Below are 5,812 nucleotides of genomic sequence, written 5' to 3'. Positions count from 1 at the left end.
AGCAAGGATCAACAAATTCTATCAAGTATGCACAGAAAAAGGTAATCTTATACACTGCTGGTGGAAATATAAACCAGTGCTGCCAGTATGGAAATCAACATAGGGAGTCCTCAAGACCCTGAAAATAGAACTACTGTATATAAGTCAGGCATACCACAACTAAGTATATAACTGAGGGAATCTAAGTGATCATAGCACATAGTACACATCCATGAGTTTGTTGTTGCACTGTTCACAATAGCTAAGATGTGGGATCAACCTAGCCTATATGCCCGTCAACAGATGAATAGTTAAAAGACGTGGCATATGTGCATAGTGGAGTAGTATTCAGCCATAAAGAATGAAATTTCATTTTCCAGAAAATGAGTGAAACTAGAAATCAACATGTTAAGCATGAAATCATGTCATTTTTCCAGAAAATGAATGGAACTAGAAATTGTTATGTTAAGCAAAATGTCAGACTCAGAAAGATAGAATCATATGATTTCTCTCCTATGTGGAATCTAGATTTAAATATATATGCATAGATACTACACGAAAGTATAGGGGGAACTACATGAGGAAGGAAGGAGTCTGAAGGGAAGGAGAGAAAAAAATAAGAGAAAGTGATGGTAGAGTATCATGTTTTCTTTCCTATGCTGATTCCTATACAGAGAAACGAGAATGTTTGGGGAGAGGAAGGGAGCAAGTGGAGAGCGGAGGTAGTAAGGGAAAGAAAGCCAGGGAGGGGACTGTTGCAGAGAGGTTAATTTGAATGAATTTCAATGACACATGTGTATGAAATGTCATAATGACATCCATAATTTAAGAACATTAATAATGACACAGTTAGCATTATGCTGTATTAAACTACAACTAGACCATGCTTGCTAACACTTTTTAAATGGAAGTGCAAAATATAACCAAAGTTTCACAATATTTGTTAAGAATAAAGGAAAAACACTTAAATGGGCTATATTTGCTATCTATTAAAGTATATTAAATTAATACAAAATTTAGCTCCATAACACAACAGTAATAATAATAACCCTTCAGTATCCTGGAGAAAGGTTCTAGAACCTCCTATGGATACTGAAAACTGCAGATGCTCAAAATCTTTATCTAAAATAGCACAATATTTGCATATAGCCTATATATTTGTATATCATATATCCTCTCACCTATTGAAATCACTTCCAGATGACTTGTAGTACAGAATGTCATATAAATACTATACAAATACTATGCAGTAGTGTGTAGTCATGATACTATATTTAGAGATACTAACGAGAAAGTCTGTATATACTTAGAACAGACACAACCATCATGGGCCTAACTATATATACACAAAGAAGACCCAAGACAGGTGCTCCAAAGGAAGACCAGAGAAAGACCGCACTATGAAATGATGGGAAGCTACCGCAAGGCATACCTACACGTCATTCATACTGATTCCGTGTAGTGCTCAGTGAAAGGCAAATTCAGATTTTGCAATTTGGAACTTTCTGGAATTTTCTCCAAATATTTTCAGCTCAAGTTGGTGGAATCCATAGAAGCAGGGCCAACTATACTATCTTACTGCCTCTACAAAGTAGGATTCCAGGTGCAGCTCAGATGTATCCTCTGGCTCTGAAGCTCACAAGGGTTCAGTCAAGTTATAACTGCATCTGCCATCATCTTAAAGCAAGACTGGAACTAGAAATATCTGTATGCTCGCTCCGGTGACTGCTGGCAAGATCCAGGCCCTTGCAGGCTATGATATGAGGACTCAGTTCCTCATTAACTTTTAGTCACATGCTGCCATCAGTTCTTTACCATGTGGCTACACTCCTAGTGTAGTTCACAAAACAACAACTTACGTTATCACAGCTAGTGACTGAAGAGAACCAAAAAATGTGCAGGCAAGATGGAGGGCACAGACCTTTGCAACATCGTCACTCATTTTGCTCACTCTCATTCCCAGAAGAAAGTCACTAGATCCAGCTCATGAGAAAATGAGTGTAGTACGTAAAAGGTGTGGCAATCAGGAGGTGGGACTGTTGACAGTTACTCCTACCATATGGAGCTGTTATTACAAAACTACAAGAGTCTTCTGTGTTGAAAAGTTTCCCTTCCCAATTGACACCCTTTCTAAAATCTAGGTATGACTTTATTTGGAAACAAGGTCATGCAGATGAAATTAATCAAGTTAAACTTAAGTTGTACCAGAATATTGAAGTTCTTACTACAGTATGTGTAGCATGTTTATAAGGAAAAAAAGACAGCTAGATATGGTGTTTAATCCAAGCACTTGGGAGGGAGAGCAGCTGGATCTTTGTTAGTTCATGGCCAGCCAGGTCTACACAACAAATTCCAGACCAGCCAAGGGCTTCATAGTGAGACCTTGTCTCAAAAAGTAGATACACTAGAAAAATGTCGTTTAGCAGTCTGCAGTGGTACAGAAAGGAGTGATGCATATAGTCTTTTCATTATCTATTGCTGCTTTTCAAAATAAAATTTGTTGATTTGAAACAACAATGACATGTATTTTTTCACATTCCAACCACTGACTTGGTGATTCTGTTCCATGTATGTTAACTGAGGTCTCTCACATGGATCCATTCAGTGGAAAGTGGCCTGGACACTGATTTTTCTTCCAATGGCCTCCCTCTCCACATGCTTTCGTATCCGACAAGGCTGTTCTACATATTTCCTTGAGCAATATAATCTGGCTTTTTTTCTTATAGTATGGTATCTTGGTTCTTACATGGAGTTTTCCAAGTAAGTAACTTGAATGTGCAAGCCGTCAGTAAGCCTTGCTTGCTTGTCATGTGTCCAACCCCATCACCCTATAGGAGTTTTATAAGGAAGTATTGAGAGGCAGAGTTTAGGAGCACCAGCAGCATGCCAGCTGACCACAGATTCTTATTCTTATTCATGTACAAACCTCTTTCAGAATCAATAAGATGATGCCAAATAACTGGCTTAACATAGAGAGTCTTTAGCCCCCTGAATAATGAAAACAGAATTGAAGCTGACTTACCAATTCTACCAATCCAATTCTCTATGTAAGTTGTGCAATATCCTGTCATACAGTGAGTTCAGAAACAATAGCAGTGATTTTAATGAGCAAAGGAATATAAATAAACCATGAACTCAGAAGTGCCAACTTCAGTCACCCCCAAACCCTAAGAAATCCTGAGAGTTTGATGATCATTCGTCTCATAACACAGAACTCTTCATCCATGGGACAGGGTCACAGCTGTCTCAGTTTTATTGGCATTGTCTCCATGAAATTCTTATCTAAAAATCAATTTCATTTTTTAAATCAATTCATTTATTTATTTTATATGTATGAGTGTTTTACATGTGTTTATGTAGGTGTACCATGTATGTAATGTCCATGGAGGCCAGCCTGGAACTAGAGTAAAGGACCATTGTTGGCTATCATGTGGATACTGGGAACTTAATCCAGGCCCTCTGCAAGAGCAGCCGCCCAGTGCTCTTAACCACTTAGGCACCTCTCCAGCACCTTTAAATCAGTTCTAACTATGACTACCTCTACTGTATATTTGGTTTCTGAAGTCCACTCTCCTGACAGGAGCTAGGCTGTTTCACTTTTGTTTTGCTTTTCTTCTCTTTCATTTCAGTTGTTTTGCTTTGCTTTGCTTTGGCTTTACTTTTTTGTTTTGTTTTGTTTTGTTTTGTTTTGATAAGGTCTAGTGTAGCCCTAGTTGGCCTGGAGCTCATAATGTAGACCAGGCTGGCCTCTAACAGAGGTCTGTTTGCCTCTGGGATTAAAGGCATGTACCATCAAACCCAGTAGTTTCACTTCTTTTTCTACTTGCTTTCTTCTGCCCTTCTTGGAGTGAAAAATAAAAGCATTATATGACTACCATAATTTTAAGCGATATTCAGTTATGCTGCCCAGAAACATGCCACAAATTTGTGAATTAATGATGCTTTATTTATTATTCTCAGGTGGTTCACACACTTACAATATATATTTACAGTAAATTTTGGAAATTTCACACATTAACTCCACTAGTATGAAAGTACAGTAACAAATTTACATTAAAAGCTGAATCTTTAAAAAGTACTTTTAAGTGAGCAAAGAAAGAGATGTTACATGGCTGTAGCAGCCAGAAGCTTTGGGGCTTCTTTTTTACCCAAGGCCTCTCCGTGGCTATATTCATGTAACAATATGATTTTGTACAATGAGAAAATGAATATATTTTATCTTAAGACCACTCTCCACTCTGAGCTCTCCTTTACTGAATATTCCTTCCAGGACAGTGGCAGGAGGTGGCCCTGGCCTTTTCAGAAAGGTAAGGAAAAGTTAAATCAAGGATACATTGCTTTGGGTTTTGTGGGGTATGTTTCTGCGATTTGTAGTCATGGCAAAGTTTAGTCATTATTGAAAATCATCTCAGTAAAAGAAAGGCTTTCAGAAATGTATTTTTGAGCCGGGTATGGTGGTGCATACTGAAATTTCAGCACTCAGGAACTGAGGCAGGAGGATCTTGAGTTTAAGGCCAATTTGAACTACATAATAAGATACCATATCCAAAAAAAATTAATCTCAGAGCTGGAGAGATGGCTCAGTGGTTAAGAGCACTGACTGCTCTTGCACAGGATCAGGGTTCAGTCTCCAGTACCCACATGGCAGTTAACAACTGTCAGTAACTCCAGTTCCAGGGGATTCATCAATGCCCTCTTCTGACTGCTGCAGGCATTGCACAACATAGATGCACTTACATACATAAATGAGATACACAAAATAGAGCCTTCCACGCCTCTGGGAACTTGCTCATATGAATTTGCAGCAATGATGACAGCATGCACAAGACTCATACAGACAAAAAAAAAAAAAAAAAAAAAAAAACAGCACAGAACTGGGGAAATGGGCAGTGGGGCCCAACCTTAGCCAAGGAACTGTTGGCCACCGATTACTGTGGGGTGAGGGAAAGTTGATCTTCTTTAATGGAGTAACTCTACATAAGCTGATTAGATTCTAATGGATGAACTTACCAAAGGATATCTGGCTACAAAAGCTTGACTCAACTTGATAGACCTTAACATGTATGACAGAATCATGAAATCTGGTGGGGGGGGGCTATGGGAAGGTGCAGGTGGGGGAGGAAGTCTAAATATGATTAAGATGTATGAAGTGCAAAAAATTTCAATAAAAAATATACATTAAAATAAATAAATAAAAACAAATGCTTATGAAATAAAATAATAATAAATTAACTAAATGCCTTCACAGCAACATTAAGACTCGTAGATGTGGCTGAGGAGCTGTTGACCACTGATGGCTTCTGGGGAAATGAGAGTCAGTTTAATGATGTGGCCCCTGGGAGGCTGGCCATGCTCCAGTGGATGGCTCCACACCCATGAGTGTATGGGCAGGACAAATTGGAATCGGCAGGTCATTTTTAAAACAAGACTTAATTTGGGCATGGTGGCACACACCTTTAATTCCAGCACTGAGGAGGCAGAGGCAGGCGAATCCCTGTGAATTCAAGGCCAGCCTGGTCTACATAGTGAGTTCCAGGCCAACTGGGGATACAGGGAGACCGTGTCTCAAAAAGACCAAAAATAAATAAATAAACAAATAATAAATAAACAAATAAATAAATAAATAATAAAAAGTGAGCATATGGCGTACTACTTAGACAGTGGAGCCAAGTCAAATTGACATAAAATGAGCTATCACCTTGATGAACACTGAAGGTGAGGAAGTATAAGTATGCACCTTCTTGACCATAGCTACACCATGTTAAAGTTTAGGCTGACTCTAGTTTCTGAAAATTATCAGGCAGTTGGCCTAGGGTGTGGGAATGCCAGCTGG

General features: G+C 38.7%; 1 pseudogene; it reads left to right on the top strand.

Annotated features, from left to right (window-relative positions):
* Positions 1-5,358, top strand: part of LOC103735374 — a 21,499-nt pseudogene extending 16,141 nt beyond the window's left edge.
* The last annotated feature ends 454 nt before the right edge of the window (positions 5,359-5,812 follow it).

This window comes from Nannospalax galili, unplaced genomic scaffold (genome assembly GCF_000622305.1).
Source record: "Nannospalax galili isolate Female #2095 unplaced genomic scaffold, S.galili_v1.0 scaffold16, whole genome shotgun sequence".
In the NCBI taxonomy this organism is placed as follows: Eukaryota; Metazoa; Chordata; class Mammalia; order Rodentia; family Spalacidae; genus Nannospalax; species Nannospalax galili.
Note: the sequence above shows the minus strand (reverse complement) of the source record. Positions and strands in the feature narration are given on the sequence as shown.